Raw genomic sequence first — 18,413 nt, 5'->3', positions numbered from 1 at the left:
AATCAGAAACCATGCTGAATTAGCGAAAAGAGAGCTAGTGTATTGTAGTGGTTAAGTTGTGGACTCCGTTGGAGAGACCTAAGTTCAAGTCTGTCCTCAACTATGGAAACTGGGTGTTATTGGGTTAGTCATAGAGTCTCAGCCCAATCTACCTCATTTAAGGCACTAAGAATTTTGTAGAAAAGGTGGGATGTAATTTGAACAAACAAACAATAAAATCATCCTGAATTATTCCATTCTGCATCAGGTTCAAGGTCTGTGCTGTATCAGAGCTCTAATAAGGAGGTTTATGACGAAATGTCACCAAAGGTGCACAAGGCAAGTGACTGACCATATCGGAATCCTACCTGCTCAGAAATTCAGTAGTCTCCATTGGATCATAGAGCATTCTCCCTAAGAGGTAGGGTGAATTCAGCACAATATAATTGGTTTGTAAATCACTCCAATAGCAACACATAACAGACTTACCATGATTAAGGCTGTGCAGATTTATATACATGGAGCCCGTGGTCATCAGGCAGTTATATTAATGGCTTAATAATTAGCAAAAGGTTACATAAAATCTCAAAGTTTGGTAACCATCATAACACAAGCAGATGAAGCTGGAGCTAATCTTGTTCTCACATGTCCCCATCACTTCATTTCTCCTCCTTGTTTCAATGTACTCACTTGTACTTCCAATTACGGCATATTAAAAAGCAAGATAAATCAGAAGGCACTTTATTAGCTGTGGTAGCCTCTCTTTGTTCTTGTCTGAGTGCTCCATACACTCTCTGAGTTGTGAGAAATCTCTTGATGCTTCCTAAAGTAACCTCCAGGCTACTCAATTACTGATTGCAAACTTGGCATAAGAAATATCATTATTCAACACTGCATATTCTTGTTTTAAAGACTGTAATTATTCAGATGCTTAATTCAGCAATCTCATGCCCATTAAATAATGCAGTGAGAACTTTTTGGTTCCATTTCCTCTTTTAAAAACAGATTTGTTATTTGTAAAGTTTAATACAATTAATATTTAGAATTCTACTGCATTGGTGAAACTTTAGTGTATTTTAAAAAGACAAAAGGATATTATCCAATTGAGTCTAGCTATTCCATGCTTATTAGATATTAGTCCTGTGCAAGACTTTGTACGGGCACTTCACTTTGATGGTGTTTTTTTAATTTAATAATACTTTTTATTGAAGTTTACAGATACAAAGATAAACTAATACAAACTAAGAAAAATATAAAAAGTAAACAGAAAAAATAAAAAAGTGCAGAGAAAAAGAAAAAAATAATAAAGAAAAAATGATATATAAAGAATATCTTCCCCCCTTCATCAAGACAAATACAAACAATTTCAGTAACTTATCACATTCTCTGATAGTTCAGTGAAAGATCTCTTCTTCCCATATCTCTTCTCTCATCTATAAACAAATTATAAAGCCTTGTCATTCAGTCCTAATCAGCAAAAATTCATTAACTTACCAGAAATAACAACATATATATTTTAACCTTAATCAAATAAATTAGTTTGATATTCTTTTCCTTTTAACAAAATAATTCATTGCTTTCTCTAAAAATACAACAAAAGATCTCTTCTTCCCATATCTTATTTCTTATCTGTAAACAAATTTTTAAAGCCTCGTCACTTGGTTCTAGTCAAAATAGTCCATTAAGAGCTATCAGAAACAACATATATATTTTAACCTTCATCAAATAAACCAACTTTGTAGTCCTTCTGTTTACTTTTAAGAGTCCTGAGCTTTAATACTTTTAAATAGTGTCCCAAAAGTTGATTTCTTATCATTTCTTCTCAGAAAGTCCTTCATAAGTTTAACACATCTCTTTTGTAAATCCAAGATAAGAAAATTATCCAAGTCACTCTTCTGATTTATTATTTGTATGTCCCCTTTAATTATTAAGACATCAGCCAGTTTCATTTGTAAATCCATGTAACATCTTTTTCCATATCATTCTTGTAGCTTGACATTTTTAAATTTACTTTCAAATCCACATTCAAATCCACCTCAGTTTGTTTTGTCCAGTAAGATCTGTTCTTTTAAATCCATTCTTCTAATAGCAGACAATCTTAAGAGTAAATTCTGAGTTCATTGTTCCCAAATATCCTTGAATTCTTCCAAAGTCAGATATTTTTGCGCCATTCTGTGTTAGTGGGTCTCTTCTCCCTTAATTATAATATCTAGTTATTTCTGGTTCCCTCCAGTGTTCAACTTTCATAGTCCCCTCTTACCATGTTTTCTTTCTAATCAACAACACTTTCCCACAGAAAGGTTTCTTACACTTAGTTTCAAAATCTTCATATATGAATAAATATATGATGCACTGTCCCCACTGCTGTTCTGCATAGGCTTAAACCCCCTCAGCCAGATAATCACAAAGTATGGATACAGGTACAAGTTCAAGAATGGAATCACCATCAGCCACTTCCTCTACATGGATGACATCAAGCTGTATGCTAAGAGTGAATGAGACATCGACTCACTGATCCACTTGACACGGATCTACAATGAGGACATTGGGATGTCATTTAGACTGGAGAAGTGTGGCAGGATGATAGTAAAGAGAGGTAAGGTAGTTAAGACCAATGGGGTGGAACTACCAATGGGTCACATAGCAGACATAGAGACCAGCTACAAATACCTTGGTATCCCACAGTCACATGGGAACCATGATGAGGATGCAAGGAAGATAGCAACATCCAAGTACCACCAAAGGATAAGACAGGTCCCGAAGAGCCAGCTCAATGGGAAGAACAAGATCCACACCATCAACACATACGCACTGCCAGTCATCAGATACTCTGCTGGTATAGTGAGATGGCCAAAGGAGGATATGGAGGCTGCCAGTGTGAAGACCCGGAAGCTTCTCACAATGTAAGGAGGTTTCCACCGCAAGTCCAACACCCAGAGATTATACACCAGCCACAAAGAGGGCAGGCGGGGTCTGATGAGTGTCAAAGCCAGTCTCCTGGATGAAACCTGGAGCATCCAGGAGTATATCACTAAGATGGCATCCAAAGATGCAAAGATGCAAAGATGCAAAGATGGCAGCAGCAGACATGGGAGGAAGTTCAAGTGGAGGAAGTACCATGGCAAGACAAGCCCCTGCATGGGATGTACCATCAACAGATAGCTGAGGTAGCTGACATTGGGAAATCCTACCAGTGGTTGGAAAGGGCTGGACTTAAAGACAGCACTGAGGCACTGATCATAGCAGCAGAAGAACATGCACTAAGCACCAGATCCATAGAAGCTGAGGTCTACCACACTAGACAGGGCCCAAGGTTCAGATTGTGCAAAGAGGCCTCAGAGACAGTCCAACACATAGTGGTAGGGTGTAAGATGCAAGCAGGAATAGCATATACTGAACGGCACAACCAAGTAGCTGGCATTGTGTACGGGAACATCTGCACAGTGTATGGGCTAGACCCTCCCAAGTCCAGATGGGAGATTCCATAGAAGGTCATGGAGAATAACAAGGCTAAGATCTTGTGGGACTTCTAGATCCAGACCAACAGGCAGGTACTGGCAAATCAACGAGACATCGTGGTAGTAGACAAAGAACAGAAGACAGCGGTAGTGATAGATGTAGCAGTGCCAAGTGACAGCAACATCAGGAAGAAGGAGCATGAGAAGCTGGAGAAGTACCAGGGCCTGAAGGAAGAACTAGAGAGGATGTGGAAAGTCAAGGCCAAAGTGGTCCCAGTGGTGGTAGGAGCACTCAGAGCTGTGACTCCTAAGCTGGGAGAGTAGTTGTGACAGATCCAAGGAACAACTTCCGAGCTCTCTGACCAGAAGAGCTCAGTGCTAGGAACAGCTGAGATACTGTGCAGAACCCTCAAACTCCCAGGCTTCTGGTAGAGGACCCAAGATTGAGGAAGACACATACCACCCATAGGGGTGAGAGGGGAATATTATATTTAATTTTATATATACAGTGGAACCTCGGTTTACAAACTTAATTCGTTCCGTGACTCTGGTCGCACCCCGAATTGGTCACAACCCGAAGCAAATTTTCCCATAAGGTTCAATGTAATTACCGTTAATCCGTTCTGGCATGGAGGACAGGGAGGCAGCTATTGCTTGGAGGGAGAGTCCCCCTCCCTACGACCATGTGTCAGGGGCGGAAAATGGCCACGGATCACGTGTCAGGGGTGGAAAAATGGCTGCGGACCATGTGTCAGGGGCGGAAAAATGGCTGCGGACCATGTGTCAGGGGCGGAAAAATGGCCGCAGACCATGTGTCAGGGGAATAAAAATGGCCGCGGACCATGTGTCAGGGGTGGAAAAATGGCCGTGGACCGTGTAACGGGAGGGAAAATGGCCGCGTATCTTGTTCGTACCCCGAGGCGGAGTTTGCAAACCGAGGTAAATTTTTGCGGCCAGAGCTGGTCGTAACCTGAAAAGTTCATTAACAGAGGCGTTCGTAACCCGAGGTACCACTGTAGATGTTACCTAGCCGGGTAATGAAACATTTGCAAGAAAACAGCTAAGCTCAGAGAACTCCAAGGACTCCACAGTTCAACCCCGAGCTACACATATTCTTTCTTTCTTTCTTTCTTTCTTTCTTTCTTTCTTTCTTTCTTTCTTTCTTTCTTTCTTTCTTTCTTTCTTTCTTTCTTTCTTTCTCTCTCTCTCTCTCTTTCTTTCTTTCTTTCTTTCTTTCTTTCTTTCTTTCTTTCTTTCTTTCTTTCTTTCTTATTTATTTATAAAATTTTAAGCAACCCACAGGTAAAATTCTTATAATTAATTTCAAAATCTTATTTCAAGTCCCTCTGGCCCCTTAATCCATTTATAATTTTCCAAATCAACGTTCTAATCACCCTTTTGCTGTTTATTAATTTTTTAAAAATCCTCAAACTTGCATGAAACTTCTTTTGTCAAGGATAGAAGGAAACTCAGTGTAATGAAACTTGCCATTCTGAAGGTTCTTAATACTGAAAAAGCCATTAACAAGCAATTTCCAGAAGTGATAAGAAAGGAAGTATGCGAACCCAGTGCCTTTTGGAAAGCTCCAAACCGCAGCTTGGGCAAGATGACTTTCCCTCGGCTCCCAGAGCTCTGAAACCTGCAGGAGACCACTGTCTTACAGTCTCCTTGTGGGGATCCACTGTATGGAGTGCTTGTGAGCAATCCTGGCCCTCTCCTTGCTCCAGAGAGGAATTCCAAGGAGTCAATCAATTCACCAGCTCCTCATTCTGCCACAGTCATCAGCTGTACTGTTGCAGAGCTGTCTTCAGTCCACCATTGCTTCCCTGGAAATCCACTTGGATGGTGTTTTGAGCAAAGGATCCCTTTGAAGATGTGCAAAGCAAGATGCCTCCAGTTCTAAAGCTGAAATGGCTGGATTGTTTCACTTTGCCTGCCCTGCTCTTGTCAGCCTTACCAAGTAGATCAGACAGGAAGCATGAACAGATGAGCTGATTCTACTTTATTGTAAAGCTCCATTAACAGAATCTTGCAAGTCTGAAAGTACAATTCTCCTGCCATCTCCTTTATCCCCAAGAAATTAGGGAGGGTTTCTTCTGAGCCTCTTGCCCCAACCACTATCCAGCTGAGGACTATGCTCTCTCTTATCTGACTGTTCCCTAAGCAGCATCTCTGGGCCCAATCTCCCAAGGTCATTCCCACATACCATTACAGTTCTGTCTGCCTTCTCTCATTGCATGTTTGCTTCTTCTTGTTTGGGAGCAAATGGTCTCAATATATCATGCTTTGTCATTTCAGAGAAAGTGAATAAATATGTGTCTTCTCATCCTATTCTGTACTTTGATTGCCATACAAATTATGTAAAATAAAAGTGTTTCCTGTGAGCTTCAGAAAAAATGACCAAAATGCACACACTATGGCTTATGGCTTTAAAATGCAAATTAATGCATTGCTTGCAATAATAACCAATTAAAAAATAGAATTCATGATGAATATGTTAAAGGATCACTCTGAAAGCCTTTTGAACCTGGGGAAGAATGATTAGGCATCCTCTGAAAAAGTGGTTCTTCTGCTGATAATCATAATTTAGATGGTAATTAGAGGGGAAGATATCTACATCTTTGTTAGTTCCTCCCTTGTGCTTATCTGCACAATTAGATATGTTAAATGTTTGCATTTTTTTATTTCATTCTATTTATTTTCCCTCTAATTTCTAGTACTTCTCAGATGATTGAAACTGTCAGACATCAGTTTTATTTGAGCCTTCTCTTCCCCTAACCAAGCTTGAATAAAGTTGAATCCCTCCTACCTTTTCTTGATTACTCAGAATTGCGAGGTGTAGAAGATTATCTTTTCACTTCCAGACAAGTATGTAGGTTCTAGATTATGAATGTATTAAATTATTTTAGATCAGATGACAATGCTGTGACGGTGCTCTGCTCTTTGTACATTCATAGGAATGTTACATCAGACTCTGGAAGCTTCTCTTCAATGAACAGTTCAGGGACTTGCTTTGAAAATGGTTCTGTATCTCTCTGCTCTTGCAAACCCTTCAGTTCTCCAGGAAAGGAAGGCAACGGTGGTTGCTGCAAATGCTTTGCCTGTTCCTACTCCTCCATTGAATATCCTTCATTGCCTCCCACTCAATTTACCAGCCCAGTCAGAAAGGCAGGGAAGTAGTGAGAACACTGGTGCCCAGAGGCATTGCAGATGAAATCAATGAATGTGACTGTCCAGAACTTTACTCAGCACTTCTTGAAGTGCATCTTGTCAACTCTTAAGGAGAACATGACTAGTGATATCCATAAAATTACTGTGAAATACAAAAGTCCTGAAGTAATGGACTACTGTTCTCTATCGTCTTTAGAAGATTAAATTAAAAGAAATCAGCAATTTGTTTAAATCCGAATTCCTGGACAAATTCTGAAAGGCTCACATGTTTGTAATCTTAGTGATAAGCATTTGTGGGGAAGACTCTTCTTGTTTCTATCATCTATCTATCTATCTATCTATCTGTCTGTCTGTCTGTCTGTCTGTCTGTCTGTCTGTCTGTCTGTCTGTCTGTCTGTCTATCTATCTATCTATCTATCTATCTATCTATCTATCTATCTATCTATCTATCTATCTATCTATCAAATGCCAGGAAAATTAAAGGAAAACATTTCTAGAGAGAACAAAACATTTATAAAGAGGAAAAAAATAAATGAAAGGTGTTCCTTAAGGAAAAAGACATCCTTTTCCAAATATAGTTTTCGTATAGCCTACAATCTGCTATAAATAGGAATTATATTTTAGTATTCTGGAAGATAATAAACAGTATTTTACATAATGTCAGATCGTAAGTTTTAAATAGAAAACAAATATTTTAATTAATATTGCAACCAAATGATATCTCTCCATTCTAATTCTGAAATTTTGTTGGGCCAGGTTGGATGCACTACCCTTCACACTCCTGTGGGAGTGTTATAAAAAAAAAAATCCCTTTTCAGTAATGTACATACCCATGCAGAGATGGCTTTGTGGAGTCCCTAAACCACACTCTTCCTTGTTGTTCTCTTTACAGGGAATCTCGGATGACATTCATTTACCCATCTTAAGAAATACTCTGGTATAGAACATGATACCACTTCTGTCTGACCAGGACTCTGATGTTTCTTTTCAGCTTGCCTGATTTTGTGCCTCTGTTTGTTCTATTTGTCCAAACTATGACTGAAAATTCAGAAGATGTTCTAATCTTGCTTCTGATATTTATTTATTTTTATTTATTTATTAAATTTATCCCCGCCCATCTCCCCCTAATGGGGGACTCTGGGCGGCTTACAACTCATTAAAACAATAAATAAAAATTCAATTACATAAAACCTATATAAAACAATTGTTATTATATTAATTTTATTGTATTTTATGCCTACTTTTTGCCTCATCAACAATTTTAGGTACTGTATATGTAGTGTTTTCTGGCCTCAATACTACAATAAAGTTTTTTTTGTTTTGTTTCCCCATAGCTTCTGCATGAAACTTCATATTAAGTGTGATTTTCTTCTGTAAAATGCTTATTTGATAACTTCCTGGTAATTAGGGAATGATAAAAAAATATTCTGTCCTTGACCCATTTCTTTTTAATCTGTTTGTCAGTAACATTGTTTTATATCTGAGAGCAGAATAACTTCTTTTTCCCAACAGAAAATATAAGAGAAATCTGTCTTTACTTCTTTACACTTTTGACAGGATCTTTATTTCCATACCCAGCCTGGATTGCATAGATTTTTATTAGCCTTAGCCAAATATTCCTGGAAAAATAAAAGGTATCAATTACCACAACTCTAGGTAATTGCTTTTGTTTCAAAGATCTTGAAATGTTTTATTTATTTATTTATCATATTTATATAGCCATCCATCTCACAAAAAAGTGACTGGGCAGCGTACAACACTCAGTTAAAAAACCCATAAATACATATAAATATGCATATCATTAAAGGTATAGAAAACTATAAAAACACACACATCAGAAGAGGATGTTGTTAAGCATAGTAAGGGAGCCATTGCAAAATCTCCCCAGTCCCCTGGGACCCCCAGGCCTGATCACATAGCTAGGTCTTGAGGTTCTTGCAGAATGCTAAGAGGGATGGGGCTGATCTCACTTCCAGGGGGAGAAGATTCCAAAAGGAGGGGGCCACGGCAGAGAAGGCCCGCCTCCTGGGACCCGCCAAATGGAATTCCCTGGCAGGCGGGACTTGCAACATGCCTTCTCTGCCAGACCTGATGGGACAAGCAGATGTAATCAGGGAGAGGCAGTCCCTCAAATAACCTGGGCCTGTGCCATGAAGCATTATGGGAGAGTTGGCTCCCATTCTGTATACCAGGTGTCAGTTCTATGATGTTCAAATCCCAATGAAGAAAAATCTCTTGAAACTCGAATCAAGTTCAAAAAGAAATTCATTTATTGAGATGTACATGCAGCTCCAAAGCATTGCTGAAACTAAAAAGCCTGTGCATTCCCAGTCTACTTTTACCCTCACTTCTTACCCCCACTTCCTCAGCCAGTTCTCATGTTGGTACAACCTTGGAGATTCCTGGCCCCAGATAACAGTTCATCTGTGTTAACAGTTCCACTTTCCTTGTTCCCCCCTCCTCCTAATGAAAAATGGCAGAAACAAAGCAAGCAACTAATGAGCTGATAGATTGATTGCTGGAGGTTCTGACACCAGGTTTTTAGATACTGATACCCCAGCCTGTAATTTTCTTCATTGGGCAGCTGGGCTGGTAATGATCAATCTTTGAAACTAAAGGTGGACCAGTAGCTAAATGGTATGATAATGTTTTGACATACTATAGTTTATGTTATTGTATTTACTGTACATTTTTCCTATGGAACAGAAATTTGGGTCTGAAAGTCTTCTATATTTTAAGAATAACTTGGTGAAGTTAATCTTGGAATATCCAGATCCATACCTATTTCAATTTACATGTTGAAATTGGCATTATATCCATTAGGTAAACCAATATTTTACTATTACAATGTTAAGCTAGTGACTCAAGCTATTTCTCTACCAGAAATCAGATGAGCTAAATTCTGTATTTTGGAGGAAATGAGGGTTAAGCCAGTAAAATGTTCAGAAAATTATACGTCAAATTCAGTATTATGGCCTCTCCCCTGACTTTTGTTTCTTCCTTGAGTCCTTTTTCTGTGAAACAAATCTTTAGAGTCTGACTCAACAGTGCTTCTATCCAATCTGATTTAACTGCCACTATAAATAAAAAGCTTGCCCCTTGGTTTACTGTGATCAAACATGCACCTGAAGGTGTGAATGCTATTTGAACCTTATTCCCAATCCTACTCTTAGAACTTCTTCAACTTGACTAAGAAAGCAACTGATGCCAACAGCATTCTTAGAAGGTCATTTGAAGAAAATACTATATAAGTCTAGACTTTGTCCATATAGCAATGTTTGATCATAAAATATATCCCTCATTTTTTGCCCTGGGTTTTTTCCCCTGACATTCAACTTAATTTTTAAACTTAGGTAAGGATAAAACTAACTGGCCTGATATATACAGTATGAAATGTATTTTTTTGAGGGGGGCTCCCCATAATAAGGTGATCTTACTGGCAAAGTCTGGGCTAATTTTTAATCCTCCCACAGTTTAACAAATAAGCAAGATCTCTATGTTTATGAATATTTTGAATATTTTTCTGTCATATAATTTAGTCTCTGTTGCGATCATGTTGAAGTATTAAATCAATTGATAAATCATGAATGATTGAACGATTTGCATACGTCTTTTTTTTTTAATCAATGAAGCGCTTTGTTTGTGAGCAAAGTGCCTCCCTGGATTCATTTCTTGAAGCCATAAATCAAACGTTTGGGGACTTCACAAGCTCCATATGGCATGTCTCATATGACACATCCTCTAGAATAGCTGAAACTTTCTGTTCCTCCTGGCAAAAATATCCTCTAGATATGCCTCAGAAATTGTTGGGAGAGCCTCAAAGCAGCCACACTAAGCTTCGGAGTGTTACAGCTACTCAGTTTCAAGGATTGAATCCATTCAATCACAAGCAAAGGACTTCATTGAATGATTAGCAGAGGTCTATAAAATGTTATCTGAGATAGAAAAAGCAGTAGTAGTATAGTCATTAAATTCTCACTGAGCAGGAACTCTTCAGGAAGAGGAAGATATGTAAAATGTACTTATAATAAAAGAAGGGTCATATTCAGCAAGAAGGAAAGGTCATGCTATGTGGAAAGTAGATAATTTATTTCCTACTTTTATGGTCACCAAAGCTAAAACAACTTTTTATCTGTGTGAGAGGTCAAGAACTGACCTCTGTTAAGATATTCCCAAGTCCTGAACAATATTTTCATTTAAAGGAATTTAGTTGCAAATTATATCCTTTTCATGAAAATGTCTCTTTAAAAAGGCTTTCCTGATCCTTTCTTAAAACCAGGTAACAAATCTTTTGATTACGAGAGGGCTAAACCAATTCCCATTCATTCTCATTAAGTTACTTTTCTCTCCTGCCTATTTCATCTGGGCTTCAGTCCAATTTAGGAAGGCTCAGGGAGACAATGTAGGACCCCAGACTGAAGACAGTTGCCACAATCTCGTTAATTTTACAGATGGTGGCACTTATTCCATTTACATTTTAATAGGCATTCATTTCCAGTTTTAGCCAGTCTATTTAATGCTTTTCTGGTTACCTAGGCTAGTAAGTGGCTTTCAGCTCCATATCTGCCAAGAATGCAAGTTATTTTCTGATGGAGGTCCCCTCTGCAAATACTTCCTGATAGATTTTGCCTGCTGAATTAAACTAGATTTACAAGAAACTCCTATAGCATTAATATAGTAAAATCCCTGATGGCACAAAGTTTCATTACGTAATTAATCTGTAGGTAAAATTTCAAACTTGAGCCAAACTCCTTGTGGCTATATGGGTATATTCATGTAATTTTCCTGGTAACAACATGGAGATGGTTCACCATTCATTTTTTCAGAATTTTTTTTTTTAGATCCCAGTCTAATCTACAGCTTTGGTATTTCCTGATGGTCTCTCATCCACATACTGACCAAGTTAAACCTTGCTTAGCTTTCCGAGATCAGTCAATGTCAGCTAGGTGCTGCCACCTAGCCATGCGTCATATCTTATGTATCATCAAGTTAGCAGCTAACTTTGGATTAATTTAGAAACATAATATGTATTTCTGCAAGTCTGATCCCCATTATTGGTAGGGAAACACATTATAATCCTGGAAGAAGGAAATATTTGCTAAACATTAAGAAAGAACAAGTCTAGATAACAGTTTTCAGAGGCAGATCCATTGCATGTTAAATATAGATCTGTCCATGGTACTGATTTTTTTTTTTCCTTTACTGTATGGTAATATTTAACAGTACATTTTTCCAGCCTGAACACCATCCAGATCTGTAGATTTCAACTCCTGGAATTCTGAACTAACATGATTATTGCTGCAAGTTCTTAGAATTAAAGTCCATTTTTCTACAACTCATGTAGTTCTGCTTTAAAACCATCCATTTGATGGAACCTGTGAAGAATCTGGTGTCTTCAAGGCTTTGCTGAAATGAAGTCAGCTTCAAAACTAATAGCACAAAGAATTAGAAATCTTGGCCTCTGTGATTCTAATTTATACACACACTCTCACACACAATATATAAAAATTCAAGTCACTAGGGGTGATGGTAAGAATTAGATTGTTTTTGCCTCAGTGCTAATAATTGCCTCTTTCATCTACTTCCTCCCCAACTTCAATTTATAAATGTTATTAAACATGTTTCTTACCATTTTGAAATTACACGAGAAGCTACAAATATTTTACAAATACTGTTGTACATTTAGATCAAAATAAATATACTACATTTAGGCCATCTCCCTTCTGGAGTATATGTTTTACATATACAGAGTCTCATGTTAAATCTCCAGCATTTCAAGTTAAATATTCTCAGGAAAATATAATGGCAAAGAATTGTTTGAAAACTTAGACAGCTGCTACCAGTTAAAGTATAATCTTAACCAGGCTGATTGATTTTTTGACTCATTATATGGTAACATTCCATCTATATCTAATGATCAGGCAGTGAGTCCTAATATTTGAGTAGATACAGCAGCACAACTTATCTTATATTTCATAGTCTTCAACAAAGGTCTCCCAAAAGAATTGGGGGGGGGCAGCAGGGTTGAAGATGGATATGTAGCAAGTCTCTAATAAAACAAGAGTCTCCCAAAGGAGATCACCCCCAATAGAGACCACAGTCTTTTACCATCAGTGTCTCCATCATCAAAATTGATGTGGTTGGCTGGCCCATTTCAAACCTTGCCCCCGGTTATATGCAAAGGGCAGGTAATATCTCAAAATGCTTTTGATCTTCTACCTCTATAGCAAAATAGTCCCTTTGGCTGACTATTTTTCTCCTGTCCAGCCTTATAAATGGCTGTGCTTCTGATTTAATGGTGAAGTATATCCATCCAACTTATCTCAAAGCAATAAATCTGGTTCAAGTTTCACACATTCATAAGCAAATGCACTGATGCAAACAGTATTAGCAAGAGAGAGAGGATAAAGACAAGCCATACCGATTTCTAGAGAAAGGCTCTTGGCAACTAGGAATTCTAGGGAAGGAACCCATGCAGATTTTGCTGGATTTGGTGGCACTGGGTCTGTCCCAGTTAATGCTTCCTCTTGTTCTTCTTTCTTTCCTGAGGAGGATTCAGGAGAGCAGGTCAGGACATCAGACGTCTCTTGAGTACCCAGCAAAATCTAGCTTTCTCTCAGCATAGCCAAACACTCTTATAACTCTTCTTCTGCTGTCTCTACATACTACAGTGTTCTTGAACACTGGATGGAAGAAGCCTTTAGTCTGGGTCAGAGATTGCTAGATCTATGATAGGAATATTAACCCAGTTGCTGAGGCTGGGTGGCACAGGATCTGCTTCTTAGGATGCCTCCTTTTGGTCCTCTTCCTCTCTAAGGAGGGACCAGACCATGATGTTCTTGCACATGTAAAGAGAAACTTTGGAAAGGTGAATATGTAGAAATAGATACCTTGAACCAGTGAACCAGAGGTCAAGCCAAAAGAGGGATCATCCTCTTAAGAATCCCATGGCAGAAGAACTTGCTGTCCAGAAACTGCCTTCTTCTTAGAAAGATCTCAGACAATAATGCAATTTTTAAAAAAAATATGTATATAAATTGTATCAGTTGTGTGGAAGATTGATAATTAGATCAGAAAAGAGCACAGAGAAGGGAGAATTTTACAATTTTGGTTTTAGCCAGAAACATGAGTACTTTTATACTTCCTCCATGGGGTTTTTAAAACTTTGTTTTTGCTTTGCATTAAGAATTAGCACAAAAAGATATTGAATTGAGATTAATAGAAAAACATTATAAAATGGATTGTGTGAATAACTGATTTGGGTATTTGATGCAATTTGGATTTCTGAAGTGATCAGTAAAGTGATTCAAGGTGATCTAGGCAGGCAAATGGATTACAGTGAATATTTCTTTCTTGTTTTAAAGAGAGAGACATCGAGATATTTATTTAAAAGATAACTAATAACATTGATGAATAAAAGAATAAAACCTGAGGCCTATTTGAAATGAATAATGCCTATTCATTCTGGCTGATTTTCATATTGCACTCAATATTTTCAGTGTTAAAAATGTATTATTAACACATTAGCGCTTGCAAATTTCTCTTTTAATACTAACCATCTTATTTTTATTTATTTCAAAATGTTTATAGATTGCCTATTGTGTAATATAACTCCAGGCAGTGAATAGGATTAAAAATAAATTTAACTGCTACAAGTTACTGGAGTGCAAAACGAAAGGTGAGCCAGTTGTTAATAGTATCTCTCATTGTGGTTGATAGACAGTAGAGTACATCTTTGTCACTAGTGTATAAGTGTGAATGCTATTAATGGAATATAGGGTGAAGGGATCTGTAGTTCAAACTCACATTTATTTATGTCCAGTATTTATAATTTCCCCAAACAATCAAGATTCAGAGTGAAGTCCAAAGAAAATATTACAACAACAACAACAACAACAACAATAATAATAAAAAAACAATTGTCACCCATTACCAGTCTGGGCCAAAAACCTATTGGAATAGAAAGGTCTTCTACTGCCACTACTGAAAGGTCTTCTTCAGCCACTACTGAAAAGACCCACCACTTAGCTCGTTGTTGTTGTTCAGTCATTAAGTCGTGCCCGACTCTTTGTGACCCCATGAACCATATCGCACCAGGTCTTCCTGTCCTTCACTGCCTCCCTGAGTTTGCTCAGTCTCATGCTCATTGTTTCAGTGATGCTATCTAACCATCTCATCCTCTGCCGTCCTCTTCTCCTTTTGCCTTCAATCTTTCCCAGCATCAGGGTCTTTTCCAAAGAGTCCTCTCTTCTCATTAGGTGACTAAAGTATCTGAGCTTGAGCTTCATTATCGATCCTTCCAATGAGCAATCAGGGTTGATTTCCTTTAAGATTGACTGGTTTGACCTCCTAGCAGTCCAGGGGACTCTTAAGAGTCTTCTCCAGCACCACAGTTCAAAGGCATCAATCAATCAACTTAGCTCATAACCACACCTATTTCTTTGAAATTTCAGAAATTTTAACTTATCTAGGCATACGTTATTTTCTTATAAAGTTTAAAGAAGGTGATTAAAACATGTTTGTTTAAATCTAGTTCCTGAGAATACCTTTTTCATTTCATGAATTTCACTCTGAGGGGCCTGTACCTGGATGATCTGATCTCGTTATGTTCCATCACTGGAATTTTAACTCATGTATGAAATTAGAACTAATCAGAAACTACATTTATTATTAATACTTTATTGTTATTGCTCCAAGTCTCTAATCAAATGTTGAAAATAACAAGCTAATAAAATTCAGGTTGAAGGACAACTTTGGTTCTCTTGAAGACAAAATAATTTGTGTAATCAAAAAGAAACTTTAACAATGGTGAGAGTGAAGCATAGAATTGACCTTATGTTGATGAATGTTTCAGCTCAAGTTACAAGCCTCTTGCTGTATTTAAAAACACATGAAGGATTAAATATGATGCTACCCCTTGACGTCTAAAATGATACGACCCTTCTAGCTATGTCAAGTGTTTAATTAAGCATTATATTCATAGCAGAGGAGAAATTTGGTTTTTCTCAGACTTCTAGTTATCATGTCTCTTTCAAACCTATAAACTTCCATTTAAAAATGGACAAACCTTTCAAAGGGTTGTATCCAGTTTTTCTTTTCTTCTTTTGTTCTGCTGGTCCCCAGTTGGAATGAAGTTCATTCTGGTTTTGCTGGAAGAAACAAGTGAGCAATTCTCACTGAGTTTTTTTCCATTTGCAGTCTCCAAAACGACCTACTCCTGTCTTTTGGAGGATTCCATATTTTCTAGGGGTAGATTTGGGAGCAGCCATGCAGAACCGAAGGGAAGGGAGCACCAGTAAAGTTCAAATCTTTTCTTCTTCAGCAAGTGGAAAAACTCTGCTGGATCCAAGACCACTCAATTTGTCAAGGTAAGGATTTTGCATGACCCAGCCTAGAAACAGGCAACCATTTTGGGCTACCAGGAACATTTGGAATTTTGAAAATGTGGGTGCTGTTTCATGCCCCCTTTCTGGGAGGAAGGAGAAGAGCAGAAGCTAATAAAGAGCTGATGCTCTGGAATCTGATATAGTAGTATTAGACCCAGTACTGAGGTACTGGTGGAACCATTCTGCACTCCCCAATTCTGGATTCTGTCTGTGACCCTGAAATATACCTTCCAAGTTTTCAAGAATACTATCTTATATCTTATTTCTGAGAAGTCCAATTTCTGCATTCAGTTCTGGTCACCACTATTGTATTCAGGTGACAGAAGCTGAAGCTTCTAGTATGCACTGCTCTACCTGAGTGCAATCAAATGCTGAAACAATGTTCATAATAACCTAACTTTGTTACCTGATACTAAGCCTTGGATGAACTTTCTATAAAGCCTGACAATGCAGTTGATACTGGTCAAAGTTAACTTTAACTCTGGGCTGGACCTTGACTGTACTATTATCAGTTGTAAGTGGTCTCTGCAGGATTTGAAGCTGGACTGTTTGAATGGTTTTCTGCCTCTGTTTCTTCTTGGCACAGTAGTCCTCTGCTGGTCTGCAACTGATGGCTGGTTACCAGTAAATGGCGTTGATGGCTGCTGTGCTGCTGTCACCCCCAGCAACCACAGTTGTGGCAGGTCAAGACCCAGCAACTAACACTCCTAATTTCATGCCACCACACCCACAGTTCAGGTTCCTTCAACACAGCACAGTTCTGCAGCCTTTGCTCATTGTCCCTCCATCCAGTCCAAACGTTTCTTAGGAAAACAAACAAACAAACAAACATGTAATTGAGATTGAATTTGTCAAGAGCATCAGATAAGTGCTGTGGAGATTTGGGTTCAGTTTTGTTTTCAGCTTTAAAGGTTATCATTTCCCTGCTAACCTACTTCACAGGGTTGCTAAGAGGATCAAATGAAGGGGACAGCCTTGCATTTGGGGAAAAATGGGATATAAATGAAATAAATAAATCTTCCAGTAGAAATTAAGGCTTCCTCCACCCTTTAGAGTTTTCAGGATAATGTCTTAATTTGCCAGTAGTGACAGCCTGGCTGAGTGTAAAAATTGTATTTGTGATTTAATTTTAATCAAGTTTGAAGCTGGTTTCAATAGATTAGGGGGAATATATATAAATTCCATCCATCCCAAGGTTTAACTCTCACTCAGAAATTACAAATATGTTTCATCTATATAAGTTTAATTAGTAATCATCATCATCATCATCATCATCATCATCATCATCATCAACATCTTTATCAAGTAATGACAGATCATACCTATGGTTTAATAACTAGTTTGTGAGGACTCAAGTCTCTTTCTCAAAGATCCAGGAGAGTTGGTAAAAAGGCAGAAGAAAAGAATTGCAGCTAATACTTAAGAAAAGTATAATGGCTCTTGGCTTAATCCCACATTATTGATAATAGTTTATTTATAAACCCCTTTTATTGTTACTAAGAAAGCTAAAATCCTCTTAGAATTACAAGGAGACATTTAATATGAACTCAGTGTTCTTTGCTGAAAAGTGGAGCCAGTTTTGACCCAGCAATATTGCTTTAATTAGCTATTGCTATGTTATGGAAATGCCAATCATTCTTGGATCTTGGCTCTGGAACTCTGAAGCAATGGTCTGAAAAATTCCATCTGGTTGATTGGCATCCCGTAATGATATTCTACCTGGGTGAGTTTAAGGATGTGATTGCTGTTTATTCAAGAAAGACCTTGTTCATAAAAGCACCAAACTTTCCATTTCTTTTAAAAATCCAAACACTGGGGTTTAAATCAAACTCTTAATTTGCTAACTGATAAGAAATACAAATAATATTGGGTGGCTCATGGTGTGCAACTGATTTGACAAACATATAAATAATCAGCCTAGGCTATGTCCTAGAAATCAGTGGAAAAATTATTCTGGACTTTATTTTTCTAACAACATACAAATTCCATTTATGGAATCAGTGGTAGACAATTGAATTTCTTCTGCATGTCTATATTTTTTAAGAATTAAATTACCTCAGGTTATTAATGAAAAAATATATGCTATTATTTCACCTTATTCCCAATAGCACCAATGAAAAACAAAGGCAGAACATAAATGTTTGCATTAGCAACATTTGTAATTAAGTGACATATATGGATCTATCTAGCACAATTATTGATGGATATATCCTGTCTCTCCCCAGCCTCAAATGCAATGGTTTAGTTTAGGATCAGCTCAAGTTATTTCCCAAACTAGACAGGAGACTGTTTGTTTGTGAGTCAGCTCAAATCAACCTACTTAAATTCCAACAGTTATACTCTTCTGCTCACTTCCCTACATGCTTTCTTTAAGTTTTTCAGTTACTAATTATTTCAAGAACTCAGGTAAAACAACACT

Source organism: Python bivittatus, unplaced genomic scaffold (assembly GCF_059951505.1).
Source record: "Python bivittatus isolate LINGU-HERP-01145 unplaced genomic scaffold, Pbiv_v1 ctg000480_np1212, whole genome shotgun sequence".
Lineage (NCBI taxonomy): Eukaryota > Metazoa > Chordata > Lepidosauria > Squamata > Pythonidae > Python > Python bivittatus.
Note: the sequence above shows the minus strand (reverse complement) of the source record.